Consider the following 23,709-nt stretch of genomic DNA (forward strand, 5'->3'; position numbering starts at 1 on the left):
TTGGTCGATGGTTTCTTCAGTGGGTCTTCAGTGACACAACCCTCCAGCTGAGAAACACACCATCTGTAGGTGGAACAGAACAAATCCCTTCCAAGGCATACAGTCTTTACCGTCTCCCGGCCCTGGTATGGGAATGTACCTCTAGGGCTTCCTCCCTGGAGACACTGTTTTCCTGCAGCCCTCCCTGGACTTAGTCCTTACTCAGTCACAGCATCCAGCCAGCAGCTCCTTCGTTACTCCCCCGGTCCCTGCCCACACTGAGCTGTCCATGGTCCTGATGTTCTTTTAGCCATCCAAGAACATGATCCTCTCTCTTTCAGCTCCAGGCAGCAACTGACTGACTCTGTCTCTGCTGCTCCTTTTTATATGGCCCTCCTGGCTCCTGATTGACTGATCCTGCAGCCCCTCTGATTGACTGTTTCCCCTTCAGCCACTCTAGGCTGCTTGGAGGACTTCTTTTCTGCTTCTCTCTGGGACGAGGTGTGGCAGGACCCTGAGGCCTCCAACAGGGGGCCTCTGGGCCTAATCCACCCTGTCAGAGGAACTAATAAAAATTATTTTCCAAACAATAGAGTTGTATTGAGTAACAAAAACACTTCAAAAATTCTGTGCAAGTTAAAAGCAAATACATTAACACTTTAATAAATTATTAAACAGAGTTTAAAGAAGGGGAAGGAACATTCATGTCCATTTTAGCTACACATATATCAGTTGTGGCTGTCACAAGTCAGTGTACATGAAGCTGTGTTTGTCCTTAATGTCCCCCTGGGTGGAGTGGTAGGGGTAGTGATGTGGCACCTGATGTCACATGCAATGTTCAGGGGGTGTAGGAAGATGCTAAAATGGACTTCTCCATAGACTGCACAGGGAGACAAGTATAGGATTGTTGAATCTGTAGGTCCACAAGAGCCTGCAACACCTGTGTTTGCTGATGGAGAAGCTCCATTATGTCTTGGTGCATCTTTTTCACCTTTTGCAGCTGGGACTCCTGGGCCTTTCTTCTGTCTGCATTTTCCTTCTTCATATAGTCTACAATATTCATCCTCCAGGCCCTCTGTTTGTGGTCTGATGCAGCACTGGCTCTCAGGATCTCACTGAACATGTTATCCCAAGTCTGCTTCTTTCTCCTCCTTTTCTGACTCTGGTATTCTGCAGTTGTGGAGGGAGAACCCCTCAAAGCTATAATGGCAGCAGCTACAGATAAAACATACAGAGGTACCATTGTCAGTATAGTCATAACAGAATGTGAAAGTTAAGATTCAGAACTCCCAGGGCCGGCTCCAGGCACCAGTGCAGCAAGCAGGTGCTTGGGGCAGCCAATGGAAAGGGGCGGCACATACGGCTCTTCGGCAGCAATTCGGCGGTGAGTCCTCAGTCCCTCTCAGAGGGAAGGACCTGCCGCTGAATTGCCACTGAAGAATGAAGCGGCGCGGTAGAGCTGCCGCCGAAGTGCCGCCGATCTCAGCTTTTTTTTTTTTCCCCGCTGCTTGGGGGGGCAAAAACGCTGAGAACTCCCTTCTTTGCTCCCCTAAAGTATTAAACACGACATGATTATTGACACGTTTGCGTCAGAGGGTTTGTGCATGGCACCACTCACAGCTCCAGCCATGGTAAGTACAGCCTGCCAGGCATGAGGGATATGAGCAGGGACTTGCTCAGTTGCATGAAACTATGAGTCTAGGGCAACAGCACTGCATACTGGCACCATTTCCCACAGGCAGTGGTGATTTTAACTGATATCTCACTCCTGAAGGTAACAAAGGCATAGAGAGCACAGCTACTACTGGCATCCCAAAGCTGCCGGGCCTGTATGCTGCTAACCCATTTACTGCAACCCTGCCAACGTTATCACTGACTGGAGTGGGAAGGGTCCTTCTGAGGTAAGAAATAAGGCTGCCATCCCTAGAAATCTTTGGGAGAGCATTGCAGAGTACCTCCATGAAAGCTTCATTGAGATCTCTCAGGAGGATTCAAGGACATACCTGTATACATAAACAAACTGCTCCTTCCCCTCTTCCCCCGCCCCCGCCTAACTCTGTAGGGGAATGAAAAGCAGACAACTCTAGCTCTCTTTATTTTACTGCTACCTCTTCTAGTACGAGTAAAATAATGAAAAATGTGTTGGGGGCACCATCAGTGTAAAGGGAAATACATTTGCACACTTACTCAAGGTTCCTTCCCCTGCATCAGGCTCACCCATGCTCAGCTGCCAGGACTGACTGGATTGCTCAGCTGCCAGGACTGACTGGATTTCCCAATTGGATGCCCCCATCTTCCTCCTCCACCTCCTCCTTGTCCTTGCTGTTCATGCCAGGGACCTGTGACTTGGGTTCCTCTGAAGTATCCACGGTGGGGTCTCCACCAAGTATGGCATGCAGCGCTTTGGAAAAGTGGCAGGTCTGCAGCTTGGTACTGGCTTCCCTGGCCGTCTGATATGCCTGCTGCAGTTCCTTCTCTTTCACACAGCACTGCTACTGATCCCTGTTGCACCCATTCTCCTGCATCCCCCATGAAATCATCTGCTTGTAGATGTCCATGTTTCTACAGCTGGTCCATAGCTGTACTTGCACAGCCTCTTCTCCCCACAGGCCCTGGAGATCCAATATCTCCTTTCTACTCCAGAGCGCATCTGGAACATGTAGCTGGCATGGTCAGCTGGAAAGTTGCCCATAACAGTGGAGAGATGCTAGGTGTTCTTGCAGAGCTGGACAATCATGAAAAGGCATTCAAAAATTCACAGTTTTAAAGGGGGGCCTTCAGTCTCCATCATCCCAGGACAGCAGAATTCACAATTGTGACCAGAGCAGCAAGTGTCAGGCATTGTGAGACAGTTGCTGGAGGACTGTTAGGGTCAACATAGGTAACACAGTGTTTATCTTCATGCTGCATCAACCTCGATACATTGACCATGGTTCAACGTCAGACGGGAAGGTGGTGTTACTATGTTGGCATAATGGGAGATTGCATCTGTGGGAGACAAATTTAAGTGTAGACACATTTACAACTAGGTCAATGCAAGGCAGCTTACATTGACCAAACTTTGTAGTGTAGACCAGGACTTAGTGGTGCAAACTAGAATTCACACCATGCAGACAAGCCCTAAGCTACACAATTTTACAGTCTGGTAAACTGATTCAGCAGTCACATGTGACCTCCCGCTCGTCTGAAACAGAGTTCCATCTAAAATAAATCTGTCAAGCAGCATGATCAGACTACAATGTTTGGTTGTACCTCTACTTCATTTTTGGAATCCTTGTGCCCTGCTTTCCTGGCCTCACGATGTCTTTTTCATCATATTTATTGCAAGTAAAAATGAAAGTGTCCACAAGGCAAACTGATATGGAGCAGGAGCTATTTGATGCAGAGCCAGTACTGGGGGAAAATCCGGTCATAGAAGAGAGGATAAGAGGGGACAATGAGGCAGGAAAGCCCCCAAAATATTCAGTGCGTCTATTGATTACTGTTGTGACTGTTAGTTATGAGCCCTAACTGGTGGACTCTGAGGCAGGGCCGCCCGGGGGAGGGGGGGGGCAAGTGGGGCAATTTGCCCCAGGTCCCCACGAGAGTTTTTCGGGGGCCCTGGAGCGGGGTCCTTCACTCGCTCCGGGGGCCCCGGAAAACTCTCGTGGGGCCCGGGCCCCCGGAGCTTCCTCCGCTCCGGGTCTTCGGCGGCAATTCAGCGGTGGGGGGTCCCTCCGCTCCAGGACCCGCCGCCGAAGTGCCCTGAAGACCTGCGGCGGGGGGTCCTCCCACCCCGGTACCTGCCCCCAAAGCGCCGGGTCTTCAGCGGCAATTCGGCGGCGGGGACCCCCCGCCACCGAAGACCCCCTGGCCCCCTGAATCCTCTGGGAGGCCCTGCTCTGAGGTTACAAAATTCTATGTGCTAGTGAAAGGTTCATCTGGTCAACAACAGCCAAAACTGCAGTGTGCACTATGATGGTTCTATACAATGCAGAGATACACTTCATTATGTGATAAGAAACTACATACAATATCAAGAAAATGCAAAATAGCAGTGACGATGCAAGGTAAAACCCTGTAGTGATTGCAGGCAATACCTAAATCAAAGATCTAGCACTGCAATTCTTCACAAATGAGGATGAATTTGAGTCAATGATCTTAAAATAATTCTCATTGTCCCTGAGATGATGATGATCAATCCTGCAGGCCTTTCAAAAGTATACATAGATTGGATGCCAAATATGATTTAAACTACAGAGCTGCTGTCAGATCCATATTACCTCTCATTTCCAGTACATTATTAGAAATTGAATTAAGTGTAAGTTGCTTCTGATTACACTGCCAGACAAAAAAAGTCACCTGGTGTGGGAATATAAGTAGAGTAAATTGATCAAAGAATTTAACTGAGTGGCTAGAATTAAATTGAAATATTTCCAGTCAGTATTAACCATTTTGCCTTGGACATACCAGCATGCAGCCATGGTAGTAACAATAACTCTCCTGTGCCCCAGCATATCTTCTGTATAAATATAAAAACCGAATGTATAGAGGTGGTTGGAAAAATTCTGATGAAACGCGTTTTCAGAATTAACCCATTTGTTGAAATCTAACAGATTTGCGGAGCTGGTTTGATTTTGACTAAGTTACTCCAGCAGCCAGGCAGAAGTCCTTCAGAACCCTGTCAATCAAGTTTGCTGCCAGCTTTCCCACCCAGCTCCTTGGCAGCCTGCCTGGCTGACTGCCTCCAACTTGGAGCCATGAACCCTAGAAGTCCTGGGGTCCCAGATAGACTGCTGTGGAGCTGGGGCTCCATTCCCTTTCGGGAAGAATTTCAAATCTTTGGTTTTACTCCAATGAATGAATTGAATAAAAGTAAATTTCAAAATATTGCATTCCTCTGTGAAAGGGAATACCTTTCTCTGCCCAGTTGTATTGCTGTATGATTCACCTTCTAGATTACTACACTAGAGCCATTGTGGACCCAAAGTTAAGGTTGGGTCCTATTTAGCACTTAAAGCCTCTGTTTTTTATATGACCCATAGTGTATCAATACCTTTCAGCACTTAATCTGAGTAAATCTTTTCATATTTAAGTAAATCTATGAGCTTTCGAGTTTTAAGAAGTTACAAACTGGCCAAAAAAGTTCACATCCAAGACTCATGACTTTTCAGGCCCTTCTAGCTTAAAAGCCATAAACTGTAGCAAATCAAAACAGTCCTACATATGAGAAATAGGTGGTCTCTCGGGAGGGGTCAGACAATTTTTTTAATTAACAAAAATGCATTATTCATCATATCTGAAATTTATGCACTGCAGTTAGCAGAAGGAAAACATTTTCGATATTGGCTACTTCTGTTCTACAAAGCAGTAGGCAGAAGCCTTTTTAAATGGCTTAGGACAGGGATATAAGTCTGCCTTTTGTTGTATGTCCCCTAGTAATGGTTCCTGCATCCAAAATTTAGGGCTATCATGTCGTCTGTGGAATGGATTTAACTAGTCAAGGGGCATGTGTGTTGCTACAAAGGAGATCTTTGACAAAACAGCTTTGTCAAAACCAGGATCTCTGTGCATCGTTCACAATGTGGAACAAAGCCAAATGCTGAAACCTTGACAGTTGATGAAGAATAGAATTCTTGGTTTTGAGCCAGCTCTAATTAGGATCTTCACAAAAAAGCCCAGCCAACTCAGAGCGGAATCCTGTTCTTTGTGCAGGGAGCCATTTAGAAGAGCAGCCCAACACTGCCTGTTGTCGCAAACCCCTATAAGGTGTGCCCGCCATCTGAAACTGGGAACTAACATGGTGGAAGGGAACATGTTTTATTACTCCAGCAGCATATGCAATATGTTGTAGAGGAAGATCTTTGACAAAATACCAGCTACTTTCATATGTTATAAGGGCTGTTATAAAAAGAACTGTGATCAATTGTTCTTCATGTCCACTGAAATAGGGCAAGTAGTATTGGGCTTAATCTGTAGCAGGGGAGATTTAGGTTAAATAATAGGAAAAAACTTTCTAGCTATAAAAATAGTTAAGTTTGGAATAGCCTTTTGAGGAAGGTTGTAGAATCCCCATCACTGGAGGTTTTTAAGAACAGGTTGGACAAACGCCTGTCCGGGATGGTCTAGGTTTACTTGGTCCTGTCTCAGATGACTTTGAGGTCCCTTCCAGTCTGACATTTCTACAATTCTATGAAAAAGTGAGCTTCATGAAAGTGCCACTTCCTGAAAGTGGAGCTCTCGAGCCAGCTGGTCCATCAAGGAGCTCCAAGTCCCAACAGTCCATCAACTTCAGAAAGTCTAGTGTTTGTAAATGCTAGGCTAGAGATCCTTTCGTAACCTAAATACTGGGAAATGAATACATGAAAACACTATGTTATATGAGTGTTAAGGGTGGTTTCTATATAACCTAGCACAAACCCACTAAAGGAAATAAAACTAGGCATCTAACAATATTTAACGCTACTTGTTCATCCAGAGACATGCCTTGTGTCCCTAAAACAAACACCACAGAAACAACACACCACAGCCTAGGAGGGAGTCCAGGCTTCCAGCACATCCTTCCCCAAACTTCAGTGAGTGTGGCTTTCCAGAGACATTCAAATGAGAGTCACATCTGTTTACGGTGGCTGGGATTTTGTACAGACCAACTTTAATATGCTCCACCACCCAGGTGTTTTTGTGTATTAATTATAATATATTCTGAATTAATACAGTGTATACTAACCTCTACTGCATGGATATGATTGACTGCCTGGTGCCTGCAGACTCCAGGCTGTGTATTTCTCTGTTGGCAGAAAGGCAAGCAGCCTTTATCCATCACTCCGTGGGGGGCCTCAGAGCTAGCATGCACAATTTAGAGCATAGTTTATTGGGGTGGGAGATCAAGATACCTTAGAGATGTCCTGGAGACGCATTGAGTCAGCACAAACTATTACAAGGGCCATCATTATAAACTTCAGATATAAAGATAAAAACAGTCTTCCCTTGGTGAAAGCTCTTAGTGGTGCCCCAAACTGCTCGCCTGCCCTCCACTAATATAGGAATATACTGCAAGAATATAGGAATTTCTATACTGGCCCAGACCACTGATCCTTCTGGTTTGGTATCCTGTCACGGACGGGGACCAATACCACATGCTTTAAAGGCCAGTTAGTGATCAGTTTACATGGTTAATCTCTCTTTATGTCTGAGCTACACATCAATTTTGTACTATTTTGGTTAGGAGTGCAATTTTAAAAAAAATCAAAATAGTTGTACTAGTACAGCTCCTAGCATGGATGCAATTACACTGCTAAAAAGGTGCCTTATACTGGTATAACTTACTCCCCTTACCATATGGAAATAGCTATACCAGTGTAAACATTTTAATACCAATGAAACTGCATCCACGCTGGCTGAGAGCGGGAATCATACCATTTTAATTACACTGGTGGACTTAAAGCAGTACAACTTTTGTGTTTAGAGAAAAAAGAACTAGATAAATTCATGGAGGATAGGTCCATCAATGGCTATTAGCCAGGATGGGCAGGAATGGTGTCCCTAGCCTTTGTTTGCCAGAAGCTGTGAATGAGCGACAGGGGATGGATCACTTGATGATTACCTGTTCTGTTCATTCCTTCTGGGGCACCTGGCACCAGCCACTGTCGGAAGACAGGATACTGGGCTGGATGGACCCTTGGTTTGACCCAGCAGGGCCATTCTTATGTTCTCATGACAAACTTTTAGAATTTATTTATATCCTGCCTAATGCCACTGTCAATGTCCTTATTAGGAATGCTAGTGCCAATGTAGGATTCAGGCCTGTATTTTCACCTGAGATAGTATTTTAGGTTTTGCTTGCCTGTTTGGTTTTTTAAAACACATACATGCTTACTAATATGTGTAAACAAAGGACAAAGACACTATGTATGTTGCTTCTGCCTAGCCAGATGGGCTTGTTAGTATAATGTGAACAGATAAGAGCAGCTAAAATGTTACTGGGCATGTTGGAAGTATAATATATATGAGCGCACACTTTAAGACTGCCTCAACTCCTATCTCAAGGCAAGGTCAAGCAAACAGTTGAGAGGGGCAAGGGGGAATTGGGGGGAAGGTAAAACACTAAAAGGCCTGAGAAATGCCTGCCCCTGACTGTAGCACAACCTCACTTCTTACCCCTCCCATGGGGTATAAAAGAGGTGGGACAAAGACCTCAGGCCCACAACCCCCCCAAAACGGAACATGACCATAAATTGTAAGGGATGGGACTGTGGTTGTGCATTTCATGCCTGCTAAGGATGGGGGGATGGGACACTGGGAAAGACGGCTCTGTGGCGTCAGAGTTATGGGACACATGCTTGCTGGAAACTAACCCCAATAAATATCACGTTGCCTGCACTTCTGACTTCTGGCCTTCTGCTTTCTGTCTGCGTGACAAGAACCACGGGAGAGAGTGAAGGGAAAGCCCTCTAACAGTCCTTATTGCCCACATAAATATGCAATCCTTTCCTGAATCCTCCTAAGCATTTTTGCTCAGTGTGAGAAGGTGGCCCCTTCCTGAGGTGTCCTCCTGAGGCAATCCACGGCATGATTAGTGCCCATGTCTCAATTTCCCCTTTCTTCCAGAGCCCCCAATAACTCCACACAAGCTTTCCAAGTATAAATAGCCCTTTGTGGGGTTAATTTATTACAAAAGTTCCACAACTATACTACAATTACTCAGTACAATCCTACCAGTCTCTCTTTCAAGTCCCAACAGCCCATCCACACCAAGTATAGCTCAGTATCTCTCACCACATCTCATGGTGACAGAGGTATGGCTCTGCCACCTCTCACCACACAGTATTCAAATATACAGAGATTTCAACCACTTTATATTAAAGTATCACTGAAAAAATGTCAAACACTAGTTACAACCTTCCAGTTACCTGGATAACGAAGTGTGGGTATTTAGGATTGAACTCTGCTGTCAAGTACCCTGACGAAACACCACTGAGTCAATGTAAGTGATGGCAGAATTTGGCTCATTCTCTAGCAAATATGACCATTCTGCAAACTAAATAAGGGGACAGCAGTAATCAATTTTTAAAGTGATTCAGGAAGGATATTGGTTTAAGACATTCATTGAAAGTCCACTATTTAGAATTCTGAGTCTTTGAAATCTTAAGCCATATATTAAAATTAAATTGTATTAATGATAACTTAAACTATTTGCTGATTAAGCAGAAGACATAAGAAGATGAACAAAGTATAAAAGCAGAACAAGCACAAGGTGAAGGAGAAAAATGCAGAACAGGTATAAAACCTGTGGGTCACAAAATTACAGCTGAAAGCAGCTAGAAAAACATTATGTAGACCTCCCACTACTGCCCTCTCATAAACCTATTATGTATAACTCACTGCCTTGACAAACTGTACTTGATGTTGATGATGTTCGTCCATCGTTATCGATGAAGACCTCAACAACTCATTCTTTCGATGACCGGGCTCTGTGCGTCCGAAGATGACTGATCAGTCCGATTCGGGCGTGGAACGTCCTGTCACTTGTCGGGCAGACATGTAATGGCACTGTCGATGATGTACGAGCAGCTCTGGACTTGCGCAGCTCATGCTTTTTTTCAGCCTCAGCAATACGCCTCGCCTCAGAGGTATTACTGCCTGTGTGAATGAGGCTGTGCCATGCTGGACGGTTCAGTGCGAAGGTTTCCCATGTGGCGGTGTTGATCTCGAAGGACTTCAAAGAGGTCTTCAGCGTGTCCTTGAACCGCTTCTTTTGTCCTCCATGGGAACGCTTTCCCTGAGTGAGTTCTCTGTAGAAGAGCTGTTTAGGAATGCGTTCGTCTGACATTCTCACGACATGTCCGGCCTACCTGGTCTGGGCTCTCATCAGCAATGTGTGAACTGACAGCAGACTGGCTCTAGTAAGGACATCAGTATCGGGCACTTTGTCCTGCCATCTGATTTTTAGAAGCTTTCGCAGACAGGAAATGTGGAAGTGATTGAGCCTTCATGCATGACTCCGATAGACAGTCCACGTCTCGCAGGCGTACAGCAGAGTTGGAAGCACCACTGCTCAGTAGACCTTCAGCTTCGTTGGTAGGCTGATCCCTCGACGTTCCCAAACGTTGGAGCGCAATCGGCCAAATGCAGAGCTGGCTTTAGCAATTCTGCAGTTTACTTCATCATCAATTGACACTGCTCGGGAAAGGGTACTGCCCAGGTACATGAAGTGGTCCACTGTCTGAAGTCTCTGTCCATTTACAGTGATGGACGGTTCTGAGTACGGAGTGTGGGGAGCTGGCTGGTGCATGACCTCAGTCTTCTTGATGTTAATGGTGAGACCGAAGTTGTTGCATGCAGTTGAAAACTTGTCCATACTGGCTTGCATTTCTGGCTCTGTACTAGCATTCAGAGCACAATCATCGGCAAAGAGAAAGTCTCGAAGTACAGTTTCCTTCACCTTGGTGATGGCACACAGTCGCTTCAGATTGAATAGTTTCCCGTCAGTTCTATACTTCAGGCCTACTCCTTCAGTGCAGTGTTGAAAGGCATCAGTCAGAGTGGCAGAGAATATCATGCTGAACGAAGTGGGTGCTAAAACACACCCTTGCTTGACGCCGTTGGTGACTGGGAAGGCCTCAGATGTTTCACCGTCATCCAGGACACGAGCCATCATACCGTGATGAAATTGACGTACCATTCGTATAAATCTGTCTGGATAGCCAAATTTCGACATGATCCTCCACAGGCCCTGGCGACTGACAGAGTCAAATGCTTTCGTGAGGTCCACAAAAGTTGTGTAGAGTTCACGATTCTGCTCTTGACATTTCTCCTGTAGCTGACGCACAGCGAAGATCATGTCAATAGTCCCACGTCCCTTGCGGAAGCCACACTGTGATTCTGGCAGTAAGCCCTAGTGATCAATCGGTTCAACAGAACCCGTGCAAGAACTTTCCCCGCTGTAGAAAGCAGCGAGATTCCACGATGATTGTTGCATACCTGGCGATTGCCCTTCCTCTTATAGAGGTGCAAGATGGACGCATCTCTAAATTCTTGTGGAATGGTTCCCTGCTTCCAGAAGGACTGAAACAGCTCAGTGAGTTTCCGTAGCAGCACGGGTCCACCGACTTTGTACACCTCTGCTGGTATGGCATCTGACCCTGGGGCTTTGCCACTTGACAGTTGATTGATAGCTTTCTTCACTTCATCCTCTTCTGGTGAAGCATCCATGGAGTCATTGACTGCAACCTGGGGCATCTTGTCAATGGCCTCATCATTGATGACTGAGGGGCGATTGAGAATTGCTTCAAAGTGTTCAGCCCATCTCTGGAGAATCTGCGTCTTCTCTGTAAGGAGCACAGTACCATCAGAGTTCAGGAGGGGAAAGCTCCCAGAAGACTGTGGACCATAGAGTGTGTTGAGGGCTTCATAAAACTGCTTATAGTCGTTCCTGTCCGCATATGCCTGTATTTCATCTGCTTTGGCGCTCAGCCACAAGTTCCGCATTTTGTGCAGTCGGTTCTCTACTGTTCTGTGAGCGTTGATAAAGGCGGTCTTCTTTGCTGCTGAGGATGGATCGTTTTGATATGCATGATGCAGGCGGTTCTTCTCAGCAAGTAAGGCCTGGATTTCTGCATCATTTTCGTCAAACCAGTCTTGCCTCCTGCATGTGGAGGGCCCCAATACCTTCGTTGCAGCTGTATGGACAGTGTTGCGGAATCGCTCCCAGTCTTTCTCAGCGTCATCCTCAATACAAAGATCAGCAAGCTCATTCTCTAGGTCTTCCGCTAGATTTTCAGTGATGCAGCTGTTCTTCAGCTTCGACACGTTGATCCTTTTGAGAGCCTTACAGCCTTGTGGTTGTCTCTTCGGCATGATACGGAGCTTCATTTTGGATAATATGAGCCTATGATCTGTCCAACAGTCAGCGCCACACATAGCTTTTGTAACCCTGACATCTTGTCTGTCCCTTCTCCTGATGATGACATAATCGATCAAATGCCAGTGCTTGGAACGGGGATGCATCCACGAAGTCCTGTTACGGGTAGAAAGGCAGAAGACCGTATTGCTGATCAGAAGGTCATGTGCTGCACAAGTTTTCAGCAGTAACAGGCCATTGCTGTTACACTTTCCCACTCCATTTTTCCCGATGACTCCTTCCCAGGCTGCGGCATCGCATCCGACTCTTGCGTTAAAATCGCCAAGCAGAATCAGCTTGTCTGTGCGGTGCACTGACGATAGCAGAGTATCTATTTCTTCTTAGAATTTATCCTTCACATCCTCTGGGTTGGTCATTGTAGGAGCATATGCGCTGATCAAAGTAGCTTGTTTTCCTTTTTGAAGCAGAAGCTGCATTGTCATGAGCCAGTCATTCATACCCTTGTGGGAACTGGCAAGTTTCCGAACAAGATGATTCTTGATGGTGAAGCCAACTCCAGATTCGCGACGCTCATCACTGTTGCGGCCACTCCAGAAGAATGAATAGCCACCACCTGACTCGGATAGCTGTCCTTCATTAGCAAGGCGAGTTTCGCTAAGGGCTGCAATGTCAATGTTGCAGCGTGCGAGCTCTCTAGCGACAAGTGCTGTTCTTCTCTCCGGTCTGTCTGCCATGATGTTGTCCAGTAACGTGCGCACATTCCATGTGCCAATAGTGATCGGTGTCACTCTAAGTTTTGTTTTTGTTTTTGTTCAACTGCTTTTGTGGGATCCCCGCCAGCCGCGGTGTGCTGGCCAGGGTAAGGTGAAGCAGGCAATGTTTAGGGCACCTTTTCTAGCCCCATCCTCGTTCTACGGAGGTGAGCAGTGCAATCTGAATAGGGCTGCTCAGTCGCTCAAGAAGATGCCGAGCTCCACTGCTGCTTCGGTCAGTGAGGAACGACCATTATGCCTGAGCCGCCTATGTGCAGGTCCGCGGCTACAGCTCCCAGTGTATCCACACCTGCTGCTTCGTCGCTCGCCCATCGCCACAGGACTTGATATGATGTAATATGATATGATATGATGTCGAGACTTGCGCGTGAATTGGATTAAAGTGAGGGAGAGTTGCGCGACGTCAGCCTCACTCTCTCTTCCCAGTTCCTATCTGTATCCAGTGGCAGGACAGAAGTCGAGACGGCTGGAGATAGGGCAGGGCGCAGTGGATGACCAGGACGCCTACGTGTCTTGTCATGCTCTTAAGCGTTCCACAATGCTTGCTGTCACCGCCTTCCTGACCATTGAACCAGGTTGAACCAGGTTGCCTCAGTCAGCCGGATCCAGCCTTCGCATGCAATGGGTATGGGGTGTATGGGGTTGTCAGGGAGGGGTAGTACCTCTGATGGGGGAGCAGTCGTACTCCTAGGAGTAGCTCATCCACTTTTGTCCCCACTTGACACCCAGCTCTCACCTGTGGCTCCAAGTAGCTGTCAGCATGCAACAACGGCCACACCCCGGAGACCGTCTTGACTGGCGGGCTAAACCAGGTGAGGGTAGCCGATGAGTATGAGACTCTCGGTGAGTTAGGGCCCGTCTACCCATTGCATGACAAACTGCACTTACATTTTCAGTGAAAGGTGCTGGGGAACTACAGCACTGACCATTGACCCACTGAAAGTAAAAAAAATCCCAAAGCACTCTTTGAAGGCCAACCTTAAAATAATTAGAGAGTGTCCAACTCTTTCTTGGAGATATTTGTTGAATATTGTTCCAAGAGCACAGCACTTAAAAAAAAAAAAAGCTTATATGTCTTTAGAGAGGATAAACCAGACATTTTAGCACAAAACCAAGTATGTATCGCTAAAGTTTGTATTATTATATTATTATATTATATTATATAATAACTTCCAGGCACTATGGTAATATCTAAGTTGTCTATATCACTATAGTGCCTGGAAGCCCTAGCCACAGACAGAACCCCATTACGCTAGGCAGTACAGCAATTGTTTGACTTACAATATTAGATTCTTGTTTCACTTGAATTCACTGTAAAGTGTTGTTATGCAGTAGGTCTGGATTTATTTATGATTTCTAATGAGCTTGTTACATTAAGTGGTTGTACTCTGTACACTGGAGTATTTTTAAGGCTTAATAGACACTGCACTAATAAAGATGAGCACTACACAGGTATATTTTTCTTCTGAAATGGAGCCAATTCTAGGAATAATTCCGCCTTATTTAATTATGATAACACCATCCTAATTAAAATGGGAAAACAGCCTCCAAATACCTTCTGCCTGAAGAAGATCATGTGTGATATTAATACCATAGTAATTTCTTACTCAATAATTGCACAAGTACAATAGATGGTTATTAATAAAGATGCCCTTTCACCATACACACAAACCAAGCCAGTCACTGGAGAGTATAATAAAAATGAACAATTAGAGGTCTCAGAGATAACCACATAATTTTTTAGCTCTTTGTCATCAGTTCTATCCAGTTAAAATATGAAGAATAAATGTGTACAGAATTAAGGAGGCTTTTGTAGACTCTTATGTGAAGACGGGATAGTCAAAGGACGAACACTGCATGCATTCCTCCGTGACAAAAAAAGCAGCTGTAGCATCAAAATTTTAATTTAACAGAGAAACAGTGCTTTGAGAGGGGGTGAAAATTTCTAGTGAAAAGTGGATTTGATTGGGCCATATCATGAGCCTGGGAAAGTTTCCTTGCATGCATGTGTGCATTGGGCATCTGGTCTGCAGCTGTCTCTTTTGTTAGCAACAGAGTAAGTTATAATCATGTATCCATATTATGTATGGATTATGTATAATCATGTATCCATGTAGCATTTAGGAGCCCAGTTAAGGATTGTGCTGTTCCATATACAGACAAGTGTAGGGAGACCCAGAGGGATGTCATCCATCCAGTCCTTGGACCAGACCACTCAAACCTCTGGCTCCAAACAGGAAACACAAGAAAGACAGAAATCAGCAGCTCAGCGACAAAGCAAGACAAGCAATAATAAAGTGAGAACACAAAAAGTTACGAAAGTAGTTAATGAAAATCATAAAATGAAGCTCCACACTTCCTAGAGCACCTCCAAAGTTGATGGTGCTCTTCATAGATTTACCTGGCCCACAGGCAGTCTTGCAGCAGGTCCAGATGGAGCTACTGACCTCTTGCTCTGGAATCTGTCTCTTGATGCATGCACAGATCAGCACACAGGACAGAGTCATTCAAAGCATTCTGTGATGAGGTATCTACTTGTTGGGTTTCCCCCCAAAAAAATGGTACAGGGCCAATCAAGTAGAACCACAACCCAGTTTTCTCACCAGGTCTCCAGGGTAGGAAACCAGGCCAAAAAGCAGTGTTGCCAATCCCAAGTATTCAAAAATCATGAGATTTTAAAAATGAATGTTGGGCTCTTTTTATTTGTCTTCTAGTTTCTGATCTTTGAGGGTGAAGTTTGGTTACATTTGCAAGCTTTTTTCCAGAACCCTGAGAGGTAAAATGACAGATGAGATGCTCATTTTGTCATATGACTCCAGTTGCTGGAGATTTAGGAAAAGCACCAGATATCATGAGACCCTGGTAGAGTAACGAGTGTTGGAACTGAGAACTGATGCACTCCAGCCCATTTAAGCTACAGGGCCTAGCTACCTGGTAGATATAAAAAGGAGAAAGAGGAAAAAAATCTGACTGGTGTTGAAGAAATGCTGTTTTCAGTGTAAGGAAACTGCATGGCCTAACTTGCACCTTGAAATAGGGGAACCCGGTTTTGTTTTCTGTTTGCATCCTGGAAAGGATTAACATTATAGGCTAGCTAGTTCATTCAACTGTAGCCCAGTGTAAGGCACTGCACCTACTTGTGCCACTCTAGAGATGCAAATGTGCCTCAGAGAGTGCTTTTCTGCTCCTAAGATAGCAATGTGCTACCATCCATTTCCCAGTTTCTCTCTGCTAATTTGTCCACTCACTTGTGTAACAGGGCATGGGGTGGACTAGGCACACATGTTAGCCTGCCCAAGTCTGCAGTGGAGATTTGATGCACCAAGGAAAGGTCTGGTCTGATGGAAAGAGCCTATGTAGCCATGTAGATTGGGCCATAGTCTGGCCTGGTAGTTTTGTTTGTTTTCCTATTTCTGTCATGAAAAGGTTGGTGTGGGTTAGGGTTGCCAAGTGTCTGGTTTTCAACCGGAACGCCTGGTCGAAAAGGGACCCTGGCGGTTCTGGTCGGCACTGTGACCGGGCTGTTAAAAATCTGGTCAGCAGTGCAATGGGGGCCTAGGGCTAAGGTGATAGGGAACAGCCAGCATGGATTTGTAAAGAACAAATCATGTCAAACCAATCTGATAGCTTTCTTTGATAGGATAACGAGCCTTGTGGATAAGGGTGAAGCTGTGGATGTGGTATACCTAGACTTTAGTAAGGCATTTGATACAGTCTCGCATGATATTCTTATCGATAAACTAGGCAAATACAATTTAGATGGGGCTACTATAAGGTGGGTGCATAACTGGCTGGATAACCGTACTCAGAGAGTTGTTATTAATGGTTCCCAATCCTGCTGGAAAGGCATAACGAGTGGGGTACCGCAGGGGTCTGTTTTGGGACCGGCTCTGTTCAATATCTTCATCAACGACTTAGATATTGGCATAGAAAGTACGCTTATTAAGTTTGCAGATGATACCAAAGTGGGAGGGATTGCAACTGCTTTGGAGGACAGGGTCATAATTCAAAATGATCTGGACAAATTGGAGAAATGGTCTGAGGTAAACAGGATGAAGTTTAACAAAGACAAATGCAAAGTGCTCCACTTAGGAAGAAAAAATCAGTTTCACACATACAGAATGGGAAGAGACTGTCTAGGAAGGAGTACAGCAGAAAGGGCTCTAGGAGTTATAGTGGACCACAAGCTAAATATGAGTCAACAGTGTGATGCTGTTGCAAAAAAAGCAAACATGATTCTGGGATGTATTAACAGGTGTGTTGTGAGCAAGACACGAGAAGTCATTCTTCCGCTCTACTCTGCTCTGGTTAGGCCTCAGCTGGAGTATTGTGTCCAGTTCTGGGCACCGCATTTCAAAAAAGATGTGGAGAAATTGGAAAGGGTCCAGAGAAGAGCAACAAGAATGATTAAAGGTCTTGAGAACATGACCTATGAAGGAAGGCTGAAAGAATTGGGTTTGTTTAGTTTGGAAAAGAGAAGACTGAGAGGGGACATGATAGCAGTTTTCAGGTATCTAAAAGGGTGTCATAAGGAGGAGGGAGAAAACTTGTTCATCTTAGCCTCTAAGGATAGAACAAGAAGCAATGGGTTTAAACTGCAGCAAGGGAGGTCTAGGTTGGACATTAGGAAAAAGTTCCTAACTGTCAGGGTGGTTAAACACTGGAATAAATTGCCTAGGGAGGTTGTGGAATCTCCATCTCTGGAGATATTTAAGAGTAGGTTAGATAAATGTCTATCAGGGATGGTCTAGACAGTATTTGGTCCTGCCACGAGGGCAGGGGACTGGACTTGATGACCTCTCGAGGTCCCTTCCAGTCCTAGAATCTATGAATCTATTAATCTATGTGGCTCCCGGAAGCGGATGCCAGATTCCTGCAGCCCCTAGGTGCATGGGCGGCCAGGGAGGCTCCATGCGCTGACCCTGCCCCCAGCTCCAGCTTCGCAGCTCCCATTGGCCAGGGACTGTGACCAATGGGAGCTGTGGGGGTGGTGCCTGTGAGAGATAGGGCAGCATGTGAAGCCTCCCTGGCTGCGCATGATCCTAGGGGCTGCAGGGACCTAGTGGCTGCTTCCTGGGAGCCACGGTAAGTGCCACCAGGACCCTGCACCCCGAACCACCTCCCACCCCCAGCCCCCTGTCCCAGCCCAGAGTCCCCTCACGCACCCAAACTCCCTCCCGTAGCCTGCACCCTGCACCCCCCCCAACACCCTACTTCAGCTCTGAGCCCTCTCCTGCACCCCAAATCCCTCATCCTCAGCCCTGCCCCAGAACTCACACCCCCATCCAGAGCCCTCACCCCTCTCCTCGCACCCCAACCCTCTGCCCCAGCCCGTAGCCCTCTCCCACACCCTGAATCCCTCATTTCTGGCCCCACCTGGAGCCCACACCCCCAGCCCAGAGCCCATATCCTCCTCACATCCCAACCCCCTTCCCCGGCCCGGAACCCTCTCCTGCACCCCAAATCCCTCATCCCCAGCCCCAGCCGGAGCCCGCACCCTAACCTCCTACCCCAGCCCGGTGAAACTGAGTGAGGGTGGGAGAGAGCGAGCGATGGAGGGAGGGGGGTGGAGCGAAGAGGGGGTGGGGTGTCGGAGAAGGGGTGAAGCAGGGGCGGGACCTCAGGGCAGGGGCGGGTGGGGGTGGGGCAGTGGTGTTCAGTTTGTGTGATTAGAAAGTTGGCAACCCTAGTGACAGTACTTTTTAAAATTACTTTAAACCTGGGCAAGGGGAGAGAGAACTCTTGTTTGTTTTTTTGTACGAGCTTCCCTCATTGCTGGTGAGAGGATCCGACCCTGAAACAGGCATTGGCTCAATCAAAACATATGGACATATACAACTGTGCGCTAAATGCAATAGGTGCTATGCATCTGCTTCAGAAAACTGTTCAATGCATTGTGAGATAAGTCCAAAAATCCACAGACCTGCAATGTTTTCAGTGCTGGGTGGATGCAGTGCATAGTATGGATCCAGAACAGCATGCCTTCTGTGGACACATTGCACCACCGGCGCTAGCACTGGTTCACTAGCATCAGTGCATATTGCAATGGTGCAAGTCTCCAAAGCAGGTACACCTGTGGACTGTTTGGCATACACACAGCAGTACACAGTACTAAAATACGCTACTGGTATATTTGAGATCGTAAAACAATTATTATAAATTCTCAAATAACGTGTAATAATGTAGTTAGACTTTAATTTAGGGTAACGCACATGTACAATACGGCAAAGTTAAGCCTGTAAATATAAACTGTCATTTCCCAAATTCTGAGCAGAAACCAAGTGACCTTAACATTCTTTTGTCAATAGCTTTGCTAATAGATCCAGAAATAGCTTTCTGCAGAAAGCACAGGCTCCCAAAAGTTTTGACTGACGAAGAAATTTTGGGTTAGGTATGCATTAAGGAAATGGCTATTTATTGAGTTAAGCAAGGTAATTCTTGTGTCGACTCCAGGAGGATTCTTTCATTATCTTTGTAAAAATATATGTTTAGTTTTATATAGTATCTTTGTCTAACCTAAACTATGTATTTTGACATTTGGGATATTTACCATCTTTACTGCTGTATATTGCTGTGGGATTACATGTCACTATAGTGAACTCAGGAAAAGGCAGACTAATTTCTTCAGCTTTAACTAATACTATTTATGTCAACAGAAGGATTACTCTCCCTTAATGATTTATCCCATGCCCCATTTCTGTGACTAGAAATCTAAGGGCAGGGATCATTCTGTAATAAATGTCAAAAGCATGTTTTATCCAAATAGCTCAACATACTGTACTGACAAAATTTAGTTAGGGATCATTTATACTCTTCAGCGGCCAAAGCAATCTATGGGTTTTCTTAAATTGCTTATGTCTATAAAATAAACTCAGTTTGCATGAAGCAGAATTTAGAGCATTATTTCATAAATCTGTCACTGGAGATTAAAGTAATCTTTAATTTATGAATGCTGCTACCAGTTCTCTGTGTTTACTTTGAAAACCCAAGACCAGATTCTCAAATATATTTAGGAGCCTAACTCCCATTTATTTCGATGGGAGTTTGCTCCTAATACCTTTAAGCATCTCAGTTCAAGATTCTGCCATCTCTCATGCACTATAGAGATGTTGACTCCTGCCTTTGATTGACCCATGGAATGGAAGAATCATAGAAATACAGGACTGGGAGGAACCTTGATAGGTCATCTCATCCAGTCCCCTGCATCGAGGCAGGACTAAGTATTTACTAGATCATCCCCGACAGGTGTTTGTCTAACCTGGTCTTAAAAACCTCCAGTGATGGAGATTCCACAACCTCCTGAGGTAATTTGTTCCAGTGCTTAACTACTCTTACCGTGAGGAAGTTTTTCCAAATGTCTAACCTTGCTGTAATTTAAGCCCATTACTTCTTGCCCTGTACTCAGTGGATAAGGAGAACAATTTATTACCCTCTTCCTTGTAACAACCTTTTACATACTTGAAGACTGTTCTCATGTCACCCCCTCAGTCTTCTCTTCTCCGTACTAAACAAACCCAATTTTTTTTCAATCTTTTCTCATAGGTCAGGTTTTCTAGACCTTTAATAATTTTTGCTATTCTACTCTGGACCTTCTCTAATTTGTCCACATCTTTCCCAAAGTGTGGTGCCCAGAACTGGACACAGTACTCCAGGCCTTATCAGTGCTGAGTAGAGGGGGGGAAATGACTTCTTGTGTCTTTTTACAGCACTCCCACTAATACATCCCAGAATGATATTTGCTTTTTTGCAACAGTATTACATTGTTGACTCATATTTCATTTTTGATCCACTTTAACTCCCAGACTCTTTTTTGCAGTACTCCTTCCTAAGCAGTCATTTCCCATTTTGTATGTGTGCAACTGATTGTTCCTTCCGTAGTACTTTGCATTTGTCCTTATTGAATTTCATCCTATTTATTTCAGACCATTTCTCCAGTTTGTCAAGATCAGTTTGAATTCTAATCCTGTTCTCCAAAGCACTTTCAACCCCTCCTGGCTTGGTATCATCTGCAAACTTTATAAGTATTCTTTCTTTGCCATTATCCAAATCTTTTATGAAGATATTGAATAGAACCGAACCCGGGACAGATCCCAGCAGGATCCCACTCAATGTGCCCTTCCAGCTTTACAGTGTACCATTGATAACGACTCACTGAGTATGGTTTTTCAAACAGTTGTGCACCCACCTTAGAGAAGGCTCATCTAGACTATATTTCTCTAGTTTGTTTATGAGATGGTCATATGAGACAGTATCAAAAGCCTTACTAAAGTCAAGATACTTCACATCTACTGCATCCCCCATCCGCAAGGCTTGTTGCCCTGTCAAATGATATAAGTATAATAAATCCATGTTGACTATTACTTATCACTTTTTCTTCAAGGTGTTTACAAACTGATTGTTTGATTATTTGTTCCATTATCTTTCCAGGTACCGAAATTAAGCTGACTGGTCTGTAGTTCCCTGGGTTCTCCTTATTCTCCTTTTTGTAGATAGATACCATATTTGCCCTTTTCCAGTCCTCTGGGATCTATCCCATTCTCTACAAGTTCTCAAAGATTATTGCTAATGGCTCAGTGATCTCTTCAACCAGTTCTTTAAGTATTCTAGGACATATCAGGCCCTGCCAACTTGAAGACATCTAACTTGTCTAAGTAATTCTTAACTCATTGTATCCCTACTTTAGCCTCAGATTTTACTCCATTTACATTGCTGTTCACTGTCAGTCACCTTTCTGGTGAAAACTGAAATGAAAAAGGCATTTAACACTTTCATCATTGCCGCATTTTCTGTTATAGTCTTTTCTTCCTCATTGAGTAATGGGACTACCCTTTTCTTGGTCTTCCTCTTGCTTCCATTGTATTTGTAAAATATTTCTTTTTACCCTTTATGTCCCTAGCTAGTTTAATCTCGTTTGGGCCTTGGCCTTTCTAATTTTGTCCCTACATGCTTGTGTTGTTTTTTTATATTCATCCTTTGCAACTTGTCCTAGTTTACAGTTTTTATATGACTCTTTTTTGAGCTTCAGGTTGTTGAAGATCTCCTGATAAAGCCAAAGTTGTCTCTTATCAAACTTCCTATCTTCTCCATGCATCGGAATAGTTTACTCTTGTGCCCTTAATAATTTCTCTTTTAAAAACTGCCAACTCTTGTGAACTCTTTCTTCCCTTAGACTTGCTTCCCATGGGATCTTACCTACCAATTCTCTGAGTTTGCTAAAATTTGCCTTCTTCAAGTCCATTGTCTTTATTCTACTATTGACATGATGACAATCTCAAATCGCCCACTTATTAAATGTTATAAACAAGCACCTTTATACTTTCTCCCATGTTGCCCCGCATGCTTGGAAGAATTTTCCCATAAACATCTACAATGCTACCTTATTATCCTCCTTAAATCTCTCCTTTGCCATGATGCCTATGAAAAACTTGACAACGATTAGGCCATTGGTGAGCCAAGACTATGATGCCAATCAGTATTGTCTCAATGTTTGCTTGTATTCCTCTGTGTCTGTATACAACTGTTGTCTCTTGTTTTATATTTAGATTGCAAACTCTTCGGGATAGGAACCATCTTTTTATTCTGTGTTTGTACAGCAAGTAGCACAATGGAGTCCTTGTCCATGACTACGGCTCCTAGAAGCAATAGTAATACAAATAATAAATTACCACAACATAATAAACAGCAATATTATGTTTGGTAAAAACAGTTATGTCATTGTGTCCTGCTTCCAGATGCATTGAAGAACTATGCAGTAGCTCTGGTGGAACGGGTTACAATTTCATTAAAGTGAAAGACCACATAAATGCTAATATTTATACAAATACTTTATCTAATGCAATCTCCATGAAGCCCTCGTTAAAAAAAGCCTGTGGCTATCAGTTTGTGTGATTCAGCACAGACTACCACATTAAGTGGGAGTTATGCATACACCATAAAGAACCACAGTTTTCAAACATCTCCATTTGTGCATGTACAACTTACAGGTGCGGTTACTGCCACATGTAGATTTCTTTGCACTCTATCACTTGTGCACCCAAGCATATTTTTCATATGTCAGTTCTGTCACCTACATACACAAGCCTTAGTGCATAATAATTATACAGGCAATTTGATGGGCAAACCTGTTCATGTACAAATGGAGCCCAGATTGCAGTCTTTCTAAAAATGCAGCCTGTAGGTCTTCCTAAAGAACCCCTCCCCTCAACCAACAGACTCTTGGTCGAAGTTAGTCTCCACAGCCCACTTGGTTCAGGAATTTAATGAGCTAAATTACTTAAGATATACCATCTCCTCAGCATCTTAGCTACAACAGTCAGCTATTCTTCCCTGTCAAATGTCACCTAATGGTGGCCTTCTGTACTACCAATCTCTTTGGTTGATCGAAGACAAGAATGTTTCAGCATGATCAAAGTAGGATAATTAGTATTATAAACATGAGAGCTGATCCTACAGTGCTTGACAACATCGAAAGTCCCTTTTGTCATTGTAAGGACTGCACAGTCAAGCCATAAGATGAAAGAGCCTGGGTTATCCTGCCTTCAGAAAGTTGCCATCATGGAGCCAACCCACTGCTGAAGAAACCCAAATATGGAGTGGGTGAACTGAATCACAAACTAGGCAGAACCTATATAAGGGTTACCCTCTCCTGGTCACCAGTTAAATGGCAGGAGGAGCGGAGTGGTAATAATAACACTATAATTAGTTATAGCTTTCCACCAATCATTGTTCAATGGCAAAGTTCCTTCTGGCATGCAAGAGTCCAGAAAAGATATTTTTAATGGCCAGTTTTTTAAACAAAAAACAATTAAACCATTTCCCAAAAATATTCCAAATCACAACTGCACATTAGGGACTAACCTTGCCAAATTTAATTTTAAGATAGAAAATGTCAGAGCATTTGCAAAAACTTCTGGAACCCACTAGCTTCCATTTTTTCTATCTTTATTTAAAAAGAGCAAAAGAGTCTCCCAAAAATGTATAAAAACGTTAATTTCTGGTAGCAAATCTTACATACCCAGATTCAGACATAAGTCTCTGAAAACAATTGGTTATTATGAAATTGCTAGTACTACCTTAACTATGCCAACCTGTTGTTACAATACATCTGGATTTCTTTCA

The 23,709-nt window shown here is 44.4% G+C and overlaps 1 pseudogene; it reads right to left on the reverse strand.

Moving 5' to 3' along the window:
• Window positions 1–817: 817 nt before the first annotated feature.
• LOC135873851 (uncharacterized) lies at window positions 818–21,829 on the reverse strand (annotated as a pseudogene).
• Window positions 21,830–23,709: the final 1,880 nt, after the last annotated feature.

This window comes from Emys orbicularis, chromosome 2, assembly GCF_028017835.1.
Source record: "Emys orbicularis isolate rEmyOrb1 chromosome 2, rEmyOrb1.hap1, whole genome shotgun sequence".
Classification (NCBI taxonomy): Eukaryota; Metazoa; Chordata; order Testudines; family Emydidae; genus Emys; species Emys orbicularis.